Raw genomic sequence first — 10,115 nt, forward strand, 5'->3', positions numbered from 1 at the left:
TCTCAGGAAAGATCAGAGTTGCAGGGGATAAAATGAGATGAATGATGTGGGATGAAAGGAAATGAAATATAGATAAGGCTTGAAAATCCCCCTAGGAGACAAATGGTTTGGACCACGTAAACAAAACTAAGGGTTTCCCAGGTGACTCAGTGGTAAAGAATCCACCTGCCAATGCAGGAGACAGGTTCAATCCCTGGGTTGGGAAGATCCCTTGGAGTAGGAAATGGCAACCCACTCCAGTATCCTTGCCTGGACAATCCCATAGATGGAGAAGCCTGGCGGGCTACAGTTCATGGTGTCGCAGAGTCCTGTCGGATTTTGCCACACACACACACACACACACCCCGCCACTAAGGGCTAGAATCGCACGAGGCCAATCTCATCGTTCCACCACCGTCCAAGGGCATCAGGCAGACACCAGCTTTGCGAGGTCCCACAAAGCGACCACATAGGGGAGGGGTCGGCCCGCCGGGCCCAAACTTTGGCTTTGGAGCTTCGGCGGAACCGCAAACCAGGAACCACCAGTCAGGACTTGCTGTTCTGAAACCGGAATTTGCTACGACTGAAAACTCGCAGGCCGCAATGAAGGACGTCTTGCTACCCTAAGGAATCCCTCCAGCCCGGCTTGCTCAGACTGAAAAACCCCGAGAGCAAGGTTAAAGCCCAACTTTCTACGACTGAGAAGTCGCAGGCGGGGCTAACCCGCTGCTGGTCCTGAATAGCGACTCGCTTTGCTCGAGAAACCACGCTGACCAGCGCTTTCTCCAACCGCGATTCGCAAAACACGGATGCCAGCGCCGCAACTTGCGCTGGCTCCAAGCAACGCGGCCCGGGAGCAAGGAGCCGCGCAGGGACGCAGAAGGAGCACCCAGGCCACCGAGAAAACGACTGCATGCACACGTGTTCTGTGATAGAAAGTGCCACCGGTAACAGGGGTGGGGAAGACGTCCTGGGAGAACTTAGGGGTTCGATTGTGGAGAGCTTTCCCACGCCCTGCGCTCCGGTCGAACTGGAAGGTGAGTTCTGTGCCGCACGGCGGTTTCTGGGCAACTTACTGCCTTTTTTTTTTTTTTTTTAACTTACTGCTTTTACCAAGGGAAATATCCCCGGGCCGCTCAAGTAGCTGTGCTGCTGACGAGAAAGCGGGGACAGTGGAGAAGGGTTGGTGCGCGCACTCGGAAACACTTTGGTTGGAAGGATAAACCGCCCTTCTGGTGCGCCAATCACAGACTCAGAAAACGACGTCCCGGGATGCTTCAAAGTACTGAGAAGGAGCGAGTGCACACAGCTGCCAGCCAGCGAGCAACCTTGGGATCATCCTTTTACCTGATTTTAAAAATTATGGTTATATCAGCATGATCCAGAACTACACAGCCCTAGAAATAAATGGTTGTGCTTAGTCTCTCGTGTTCGACTCTGCGACCCCACCGACTGTAGCCTGCTAGGCCTGGAGAATCCCCAGAGGACTTCTGTCCATGGGGATTCTCCAGGCAAGAGCACTGGAGTGAATTGCCATGCCCTCCTCTAGGGGGTCTTCCAAATCCGGGGCTCGAACCCAGGTCTCCCGCATTGCAGGCGGATTCTTTACCGTCTGAGCCACCAGGAAAGCACAGAAGAAATAAGTGGAAGGCATGATTTTGAAAAGATATCCCAGAGGCTGAATGTATACTAGGGGGACTGAACGCTGGGCAGGCGGTGACTATAACAAGAGGACTTTGAATTCAAGGAGATGGTTTTAACCAAGTCAAAGGGGAAAACACTGAGGTCACCGCCCACGTAGGCTTAGGGAAGACAGAGTTCCAGGTTCTTACCCTGTGGGCACCCTCTGACCACCTGCAATGGAGTTTTGTGGCTTTTCTGGGTATTCAGCTTCTCTGGGGCTGCAGTGGGACCAGGCAGGAACCCAAGTGTCAGCTCCCAGGCAGGTGTTTTTGGAAGCTTCCCAATTATTCATAGCAGAGAGATAGCATCTGAGCCCTCATTATTTCTCTCCCACACAGTATGCTCCCAGAAGCAGAGCACTCCCCTGAGCCTCTGCCCAGCCCCTGGAGATTGTCCAGACCCAGGCTTCTACTCAGTGAAGGGAGAACAGTAGCCAGGGTTCCACCTCTTGCTTGCAGACAACCTTTGCAGCAAGACAGGTGAAGTGCCAAACCTTCACTCTCCTATAGGGCGAAGCAGCATGTCCCCGCATAGAGAGAGAAGAGCAGGAAACAGAAGTCCTCAAGCCTAGGACCTCTAAGGCATCAGAAGCAAGGTGCTAAAACATGGATGCGATAACTTTCTTTGCACATTGCTTCAGGATGCCAGGACTGGTGAGAATAATATCTAAATATGCCCTTCTTGAATGCCACCCAATGAAACTAAGTTGAGCAAGGTTTGGTCAGTTTTGATTGGTTCGGTTGTGCTAGCATTAGAAAGTTACAGTAAGTCTAGTAGCATCTTCTGAGAAATAGCATAGGAAAACAAACAATTCCCTCCAAGAAAGGTATTTTTCTCCTTTTCAAAGAAATCTGCCCTTCTTCTGTTCAGCCTGTGGCTGGAGAACATGTTTTGTGTATTTATTCTTTCTTCATCCCCAAGACTTACTAAGCACAAATATTATGCTACCTATGTACGTGGTCCTGGGTATAAAGACAAAACCCAGCAGACAGTGAGAGCTGCCATAAAGTGCCAGATACTTTCATGGGAAGAACAGACAGTAAACATGTCAACAAGTAAATTTATAAGGTTATTTTAGTGTATCGAGAATGGTTATAAACTCATTGAATGTTTTTGGGAGGGTGCTCCTCCTATCTGCAAAGGTCAAGATAGAATTATTAGAGATACAGGAGTGTCCTTTCAACTTAGATCTGAGTTATGTGATAGGAAATTATGCAAAATCTAGAGGAGGAGTCATCATCAAGATAGAAAATCAATTTAAGGGCTCACCATAGTACAAGATTTATGCAGTCAGGGAGAGAAGGAGGGCAAATTCTGGCTTCACGTGGCCCAAGTATAATGCACCTTCATTTCTTTTCTTTTTTTTTTTTCTATAGTCTGTTTTGCAGTGATTTTCACCATTCTGTGTTTCAGGTCACTTACCTGTTCTTCTGCCTCAATTATTCTGCTATTGATTCTTTCTAGTGTATTGCTCATCTCTGTTCTTTAGTGCTTCTAGATCTTTGGTAAACATGTCGTGCATCTTCTCCATTCTTTTTCTGAGATCCTGGATTATCTTTGCTATCATTATTTGACTTCTTTTTCTGGAAGGTTGCCTATCTCCACTTCATTTAGTTGTTTTTCTGGGGATATATCTTGTTCCTTCATCTGGGATGTAATTCTATTTTTTTTTTTTTTTTCCCATTTTGGTTAGCTTTCTGTGATTGTGGTTTTTGTTCTGGAGGTTGCGGAAGTGTAATTCCTATTTCTTCCATCTGCCCTCTGGTGGCTGAGGATAAGAGGCCTCGTATAAGCTTCCTGATGGAAGGGACTGGCTGTGGGGGAAACTGGATCTTGCTCTGGTGGTCAGGGCTGTGCTCAGTAAAATTTTAACCCAATTGTCTGCTGACAGGTAGGGCAGTACTCCCTCCCTGTTAGTGGTTTGGCTTGATGTGACCCAGTCCTGATGTCTACAGGCTCTATGATAGGGCTAATGGCAACCTCCAAGAGGACTTATGACAACACACATCTCTCAGGACTGCTGCTGCCAGTGCCCGCATCCTTTCAGCGGAGGGCTTCTGCCAACATGTGCCTCTGCAGGAGACCCTCAAACACTCACAGGTAGGTCTGGCTCAGTCTCCAGTGGGGTCACTGTTCCTTTCCCCTGGGTCCTAGTGTGCACAAGGTTTTGTTGTGTCCTCCAAGAGTTGGAGTCTCTGTTTCCCCCAGTGCTGTGGAAGTCCTGTAATCAATTCTTTCTGGCCTTTAAAGTCAGATTCGCTGGGGATTCCCAGTGCCTTTCTGGATTCCCAGGCTGGGGAGCCTTGTGTGGGGCCTAGAACCTTCACAACAGTGTGATAACTTCTTTGGTATTACTGTTTTCCATTTGTGGGTTGCCCACCCAATGGGCATAGGATTTGATTTTATCCTGATAGCTCCCCTCCTACTGCCTCCTTGCTTCTCCTTTGTCCTTAGATGTGTGGTATCTTTTTTTGGTGGGTTCCAGCATCCTCCTGTCAATGGTTGTTCAACAGCTAGTTGTGATTGTGGTGCTTTTGCAGGAGAAAATGAGTGCATGTCCTTCTACTCCACCATTCTGAACCAATCCTAAGTGTAATGTATCTTGACCACAGCAATTGTGGCGTTCTTTTTTCAAGGGGCCCTGACAGCATCAAAGTACACTTGATAGATCATTTGGATGATGGCTGAAGTTTTTAGTTAGTTTTGATTGGATGATATAAGTACTGGCTATAAGACTGCTCAAATATATGATATTGACCTAATAAATTATGAGATTAACTATAGATGTATCTGAAGGATTGATAAGGGAGACCTAACTGATGGTGTTTGAAGATGTGTTCACATTTCCTTCTTTACTCTGTTAGATTATATGACCCCATACATCAGCTGAGTTATTTAGTTTCTAGGTTATGACACTATTTCTCCATGGTAGATACAAATGTGTGTAAAAAATGTAAGTGATGATTCAAGAAGCTTTTCCAAGACACTAGTGACCAGTAGAATTTTAAAACAACAGTGTAATTTGACTTGTGTAAACTGAAGATTCTCTAATACATTATCTCCCCTCTCAGCAGTTTCTTTCTAGGGAGGTTGTAAGGAACCAATAACATGACTTGTATGGCTTGGAGGGAGAGGGGTGTCAGCTAGAAAGCTGCTTAATAGGTCTTTGCCTGGTTAATGGGGCTCCCCATTGGGAAACCTCACTCCTCTTTTGTGCTATAGCCGCTCAGTCTATTTTCTCTCTACTACGCAAAGGTCTATTCACTGTTCATACTGGGACAGACATATTTCTACTACTTGGCACAGCAATGCTGCAGCCAGTTCTTTGGGGGATCACTGCTGAAGTTTCCCAATAATCACTTGCCAATTATCTGTTCCTGCTCTCAGGATCCATCATTTAGAAACCTAGTGTCCCCTTATAAAGTTGCTTTTACATCCTCTTATTATATACTGTATGTTTCCCATGCTGAAGTATCACTGGAAAAATTCTATTTGAGTCTAAAAGGTAAAATATCACCCTGGGGCCCAATAGGTGGGTGAAAAGAATATTTTTTGCAATTCCCCGGGGACAGGTCAGGGTTACAAACTGGTTGAGCCACAGCATGCAGGCTGCACAGGTGGTCCATGGAATCCTAGTATGAAAAGAGAGAAAGGGTGGGTTTGAGAGAGTTTTGGGGTATACCAGAAACTGGAGAGGTGAGGTGAAAGAATTAAAAGAAATATCTACCTGGGAAGGGAGTCCTCACTTTCAGACTCTTGTGAGCTTAATCCAGGTGAAGGATTTTACCCCCAGATCACAGCAGTTGAGAGATTCTCAGAATGACTGTGTTAACGTTTATTAAGCTTTTACACTTGGCCTGCCATTGTTCTCTTAGCGCCCCATTTCAACCCCAGGTTTGGGGGAAATCGAGTTCTGCTCTGATTGGTAATGAGAAGTCCGGAGCCTTGGCTAGTCGTGGAGTTGGAGTTAGGATGTGAAGCGAGCCTAACCGCTCCAGAATCTGGCCACAAAAATCCCTCACCACAAAGCCAATCCCGAGTTCTCTCTTGTCCGCGGCCCTAGCGATCTGGCTCCAGGTCAGCTCGGGCGTGAGAGTTGGAAATCAGGTTCGTGGAGGCTCAGAGGAAGAAGGGACGCGCCCAGGAAAGTGTCCGAGGGAGACAGGAGCTCTGCGCTGCTGAGTCCAGGCTTCTGGAAACGTTTGGAGCGGCGACGGGCGCTGAGGGCCGGGGAGCCAAGTGCAAATGACTGGACGCCCCGCAAATGGAATGGAAGGGAAAGAGTCGCCGCGAGAGAGCAGGAGCGTTTCCGGGGAGAGAAGTTGTCAAGGCTGCTGGCTGCGCTTTGCTGGATCTCCTGGATCCCGACACGTGTGACCCAGTTTGACAACAGCTGTGTGGACCTCTGGCCACTCGTGTGCCCAAGAGACCCCACCGATTTCCCTACCCCCAGTTCAGCAAATCAGGGGGCTGAGGGTCCCCCGGGAGAACAGCACCGGCCACCACGCCCCCGTGCCCGGTCCTCCCCCCAAAGTCAAAGCAGGAGAGAAAGACGTTGGAATTTGGTACCGTTTATTAAGAGAAAGAGAAACTCCCAAATGTCTATGAAGACGAATTCTTCCACAATTTCTAAACGGAGAGGTGCTACTGTAATAGCGTCTGTCGCAGAGGATCGTCCAGTGAAGAGTCTCCTCGGAGATGAGGGCTCCTGGGGCCAAAGGCGGCGGGAGAGGCAGCCTCCGGCCGCTGAGACTAGGTCCGCGGCCACCATTCTTTGGACTTGCGGTGATGTCTCCCCACGTCAGGAGGAGGGCGATGCTCCGAAACAGTCCCCGGGGTCCGAGGTCTCGGGTTTCAGACGAGGGGTCCTCCAGTTGAGGCAAGATCCGCCCAGGGAAGCTTTGGGGGCGCGTGGCGTCTTCCCCTTCTGAGGACCCCGGTGGCTCCCGGCCGGGCGCGGGCGTGGTGTCCGGAGTTGGCGGCCCGGCTCCGGTCCGCAGTTGCTCTGCCTCCGGGTCGGTGTTTCGGGCTGTGTGGGCGCAGAAGCCCGCAGGGGGTAGAAAGTTGTTTCCTCCTGAAGTTCTCGTTGTTCGAAGAGCATTCGCCCAGAGTAGGATAGCAAGGCAGCTGCCGTTCCTCAGGGTCCGCTAAGCTCGAGAGTTGCAGCACCTCTGTTTCCTGGGGCTTCTTTGAGGAACCCCAGCACTCCTGCACACAGCGGGGAAAGTGCTCCATGGCCTCGCCCCTCAGCGGAGGAGAAGTTACCAGGAATCCCCTCCTTGCGAATTTATGCTGTCCTAGGCTTATAGCCCGGATGTGTGGTTGTTCTCCTGTTACAAATTGGTTCAGGAGACCGGACCTGAGGAGATGAAAGGAAAATTCAGACTCAGCGGTAAGGCATCTGCCTGCAATGCAGGAGACCCGGGTTCCATACCCTGGAGAATGAAATGGAACTCACTCCATCCAATATTCTTGCCTGGAGAATTCCATGTGCAGAGGAGCCTAGAGGGCTACAGTTCTTAGGGTAGCAAGAGGGTCAGAGGGGACTTAGTGACTCTACAACAGCAGGGCTTTTAATCCTGACCTGTCTTTTTATTCCCGTTGCAAATTGGTTTAGAAAGAGGGATCTGAGGAGGTTAAAGAAAATCCAGTCATCTGATTGAGTTATTCAAAATTGAGTTGATTTTGTGGTTTGAGAGAATTAATGTTCTTGTGTTGTTTGTTTTTACAGGAATAACAGGTACAGGAGCTCTGTCAAGACAAGTCCTTTGGAAGATTACTCTTTTATGAAAAGTATCCTAAGTGCTGACACTTTTAGGTAACTGTATGTCCATTGGGTCTCAGGGCCCTTCTGCTGGGAAAATTCAATCAAATATTACTCGGTTGATCAGAATGAGAAGTTGGCCATTTTTGTTTGAAATCATACTGCTGGTCAGACTCTCACTCTAGTTCTTCAGTTCAAAACTAAAATTACTTCAGACTTTGAGCCAACATGTTGGTAGGGGGAGTTGGTCTAGAAATCTAGATGCAGACGTCTTGGATACAAGTTCTATCTATTATTTCTACATGACTCAGCTAGTTACCTAACCTTTCTTGTCTTCATATTTTTACCTGGATAATAGCAAAAATTTAACAGGAAGCTTTTATGGCTAATTCAATAACAAAGCCAAATAATTAGATATTTCCTGACAAAAAAACATATTATTCACTTAAAATTGTTATTGTCATCATCATTCTTAGTAATATGATCACAGATATTAAACATAACATCAATCAATAGCAAACTGAAAATGTTGTCTTTTTCTGTGTCTTCAATCAGAGTGATTTGCTTTTTCCTTCTAGTGTCAGATCTAAAGTGAAATTGCATCGCCTTACATCCTTCCTCATTTCTTTCAGACATTGTCTTGGCAAACATGTCAGTGCATCCAAGCCTAAATTTCCTTGATCAGTCATTTATCTTCAACTTAACAAAGCCAGTTGAATTCAAAGAGTTCTAAACAGGAATGCTTTGACAACCTACCATGAGCAATGTGCTGTGATAGTGCTGCACATACAGAATTGTAGAATTTGGTCCTACTTTGGCAGAGCTGAATTTTAAGGGGAGAGCAAAGACACAGACAAGAGAACATGAAGATACAGCCAAATCTTGTTCCCTATGACAGTCGATCTGCTGCCTGGAAAGAAAACTCTAATGTTTGAAAGACTCACTCACACCAATATTTTGCATGATGTGAGAAAAAAAGACAATGGTAGGGGTAAAAATGAGGGGAAAGGAAACAGAGAAAAGAAGGAAAACAATCCAAATGAAAAATATGAGAAATAAGTAAATAAAGTGAGTGGATGAAAGTATGAACAACAGATGAAGTAGAGGGTTGGAAGCTCTTGTCAAGAGAGCCAATAGCGGTAAGTTGAAGGGGTTCATTAGAATAACATGGAACTGATTTGGGGGGAATCTAATGAGGAGATGTGGGTTTGATCCCTGGGTTGGGAAGATCCCCTGGAGAAAGAAACAGCAACCTGCTCCAGTATTCTTGCCTGGGAAATCCCATGGACAGAGGAGCCTATCGAGCTACAGTCCATGGGGTTGCAAAAGAGTTGGACACCACGACTGAGTGACCAAACAGCAACAATCTCTTTTAGTCTGTAAGGGTTTCCATTCTCTTTTACCTTTTTCAATTTTCAAAGAAAATGGCAAATCAAGTACTGTGTGCTACCTGTTTTTTCTAAATTTCATTCATAAATAACTCTTCTGAGCAACAAAAATAGGAGAATTCCACTGATCCTGTAAGCCAGCATGGAGCAAACTCATCCTTCACTACTGGGCATGTGAAATAGGAATATATCTTCCAGGTAGCTATATTCTCAAGGCAGGAATGAGGTGGTTTCAAGAAGGGAAGAAAGAATGAGTATTTTATAGATTCAACAAATAATCATCAAAATGAATGTGACATAATGTAGACAGGCTTCTGAATAAAGTAAGTCCATTTCTTTTTCTGCCTATACCAAAAATAAGTATTGGTGCATTGTTAGGAAAAAGAGTATCATGAGTATCTATATAGATAGATCTGTGAGAAGAGTTAACAAGGGTATGTGAGGCACGGGTTGGCTTCTGGTGAGAGTCAGGGACAGTCTTAGTGTGGGACTACAGGATCCTCAAGGATCCTTCTATTCTCAGGGATCCTAACTATATGTTTCAAAAGGTGGGTTCCTTTTCCTGGGGGGTGGGATTCTAGTTTGAGAATGAGGAGGCCTTGCTTATTGACTGCTTTCTTAGTGCTGCTGTTCTTTATGTTTTGAGAAAGAAATGAAACAAAATGTAGACTCCTGAACAAGGAGCCACAGTTATGTCTTTCAGCCCTCCTAGCACAAGTGGGTGATAGCTGTGAGCCCACTTGATTTAAGGGAGCAGTACAATCTGGAGAGTCTGAGAAACCCAGTTGGCTTGGTTTCGTGCACAGGGTAAATATTCAGATTCTATTTTGAATCATTATTGTGCCTTGTAAGTAGACTAATTCTAAAGAGGCTCATCTTCTACAGTGGGTCATAGGGTACTCTCAGAATGATAACTTAAAAAAAATTAAATAGTTTAATTTTCTCCTGTTTGATGTGTAGTTTCCTTCACATCCTTCTATAAAAATCAATATAGCTGTTCAACCTTGTGTGATGATACTTCATGGGATTAAAGAATGGGCAGTAAAGAGGAAATGCATCCTGAAACAGTAATCTTTTTTCAGAACCAGCTCGCTGACAACTGTGTGCTGTTAGGGTAACCATGCCCTGGCATCTGGGGGCTTCCCTGGTAGCTCAGCAGTAAAGAATCTGCCTGCAATGTGGGAGATCTAGGTTCAGTTCTTGGGTCGGGAAGATCCTCTGGAGATGGGCATGGCTACCGACTCCAACATTCTTGCCTGGAGAATCCCATGGACAGAGGAGCCTGGTGGGTACAGTCCATA

Source organism: Dama dama, chromosome 25, assembly GCF_033118175.1.
Source record: "Dama dama isolate Ldn47 chromosome 25, ASM3311817v1, whole genome shotgun sequence".
Taxonomy (NCBI): domain Eukaryota; kingdom Metazoa; phylum Chordata; class Mammalia; order Artiodactyla; family Cervidae; genus Dama; species Dama dama.